Raw genomic sequence first — 2,500 nt, 5'->3', positions numbered from 1 at the left:
CACAGAGACTTTATCAATCGCAAACGTGCGCAAAAAATCAAGAACTTTGATGAGCTGGAAGACAGAATCACAGAAATCGAGAAGTACAACCAAAACTTAGAGCAACACGATGCTGGTATGGATCTGATGGATGAGGTAGTGACTTATATCGCAAAAAACACCACTGATATAAGTCCTACACCAGCAAGTGTACCAACAAATGAACCAGCAAGAGAACTCAATAATGAGCCTATGAACTCTGCTCAAGATGAGCACCAGAATGTCTCAGTAGGGAACAAGATAACAAAAAAGTCAAGAAAAACGGAAGGCTTAATCGGACGCACAAGAAAAATTATGCCAAAGCATAGGGCAGCTATAAAGAATACCAGGCAATGTTTCAAAAACCGCTATTGGCAGGCGCAATTGATGTTTTCGCTATTTTTGAATCGCTAATTTGCGATTCGGTAAATTACCGGGGGCTTTCTGTGAGATTATTTTGTTTTTTCGCTATTGGGGTTGATGCATTGGAATATATTGTTTTGCGCTCGCTAACGGCCTATTTTAACATTTTGCAAAACGCTGCTTTGCATTAATTTATGTCAAGGGGCGTTATGGTACGTGGTCGTTGCCAAGCAACCATCCATGCTTTTTTATGCTAAACCCTATCTACTAACATTAGTAGATATGGTTTAGCTCCCACAATTAATGCCGCTGAAACACAGATGTTAAAAGGAAATGTAAAAAAAAAACGGTCCAGAGATTCTATCCTGGAGGATATTGCCAATTTGAGGTAGGAGGAGGCTTACTCGAGGTACTAGACCTTGCTGTCCTCTTAATACAAGAAGTTATAATACCAAGTGAGTGCATACTCCTCCCTAGTAAATATGAACATTCTTCCAATCTGTAGAAATTCAAAGTTTCAAGCAATTTTTATTTTCTGCTTTTATTCTACAAGTTTCGATCCTGGTTCATAGATTGTCATCATTCGCTAAAGGTTTACAGGAATAGTTTTATTTAAACGTTCAACAGCCAGTTTAATTTAAACATTTAACAGCCGAAACGTGTTTCACCCTTTAAAGCCCTTCGACTTTAAATGATACTTGCTTCTTTTTAGCCTTGAGAAAGCCCTGGTTCAAATGACCGCTAAAGGGCAAAACACGTGTTGGCTGCTGAATGTTTAAAGAAAACTGACTGTTGACTGCAGGCACCACCAGGAGTGGAGTCTGCGGCTTAATTGGACTCAACACGGGAAACCTCGACCCGGCCGGAAAGGATTGACAGATTGATAGCTCTTTCTCGATTCTGTGGGTGGTGGTGCATGGCCGTTATTAGTTGGTGGAGCAATTTGTCTGGTTAATTCCGATAATGAACAAGACTCCGCCATGCTAACTAGTTACGCGACCCCCGGTGGTCGGCATCCAACTTCTTAGAGGGACAAGTGGCGTTCAGCCACATGAGATCGAGCAATAACAGGTCTGTGATGCCCTTAGATGTCCGGGGTTGCACGCGCGCTACACTGAACGGATCAGCGTGTGTCTACCCTTCGCCGACAGGTGCGGGTAAACCCACTGAACCCCTTTTGTGATTGGGATTGGGCATTGCAATTATTTCCCATGAACGAGGAATTCCCAGTAAGAGCGGGTCATAAGTTTGCGTTAATTAAGTCCCTGCCCTTTGTACACACCGCCCATCGCTACTACTGATCGGATGTTTTAGTGAGGTCCTCAGATCGGCCCCGCCGGGGTCGGCAATGGCCCTGGCGGAGCGCAGAGAAGACGATCAAACTTGACTATCTAGAGGAAGTACAAGTCGTAACAAGGTTTCCGTAGGTGAACCTGCGGAAGGATCATTAATGGCGGAGCGGTCTGAGCGACCGATGGCGCCAGCCCGAAGCCCTCGGCCGCCTCCTGCAAGCACGCAGCCTAGGCACAGGGCCCAGCCCTGCCCTTGGGCGCCCCGGCTGGCGGAGCAGTCTGCGGCCGCATGGGGCACTCGTGTTTAGGACCGAGACTTCGGCAGGCCTCTTCCCCCCCGGGGAGGGCCCGACCGACGCGTGAGGGACCGGGCGTGGGGGGCGTCCCCGTCCCCTGTCCCTCTCCGAGACGGGACCCAAGTTCACCCGGCACAGACCCCCCCACCGTGGGGTAGGGGGGGTTAACCGAATGGCAGTGCATTATCGGGCTGGTACCACCCCTCCCTCAAAAGGCCATGGCACCGGCTGGGCCCTCCCGCACCCGAGCCCCGGCCCGAGGGAGGGGGCTTTCTCGTGTGGCAGGGCGGCGTGGAAGCGAAGGGGCCAAGGGCCTGCCAGGGGACCCTGGCTCCTCTCGGTGGGTGGCGTGCAGGATGGGGAGCCGGCTGGCTCTTCCCTTCCGGCGCCTCCGAGCCGGGCGAAGGGTGGGGTGGGCTGATCGTCAGCTCGCCGGCACGGCTCGGGCCACCCAGTAACGGACGGCTGACGTGCAGGTGGAGTGACCCTGCCTCGTTGCCAGGTACCCGGTTTGGCCTTGTCCCTTGCAGC

At 51.1% G+C, this 2,500-nt stretch overlaps 1 pseudogene; it reads left to right on the top strand.

Annotated features, from left to right (window-relative positions):
• Positions 1–743: 743 nt before the first annotated feature.
• LOC147666233 (18S ribosomal RNA) lies at positions 744–1,831 on the top strand (annotated as a pseudogene).
• Positions 1,832–2,500: the final 669 nt, after the last annotated feature.

The sequence above is a fragment of the Lissotriton vulgaris genome, unplaced genomic scaffold (assembly GCF_964263255.1).
Source record: "Lissotriton vulgaris unplaced genomic scaffold, aLisVul1.2 SCAFFOLD_215, whole genome shotgun sequence".
Lineage (NCBI taxonomy): Eukaryota > Metazoa > Chordata > Amphibia > Caudata > Salamandridae > Lissotriton > Lissotriton vulgaris.
The sequence above is the reverse complement of the archived record's forward strand: the minus strand, read 5'-3'. Positions and strand labels throughout refer to the sequence as shown.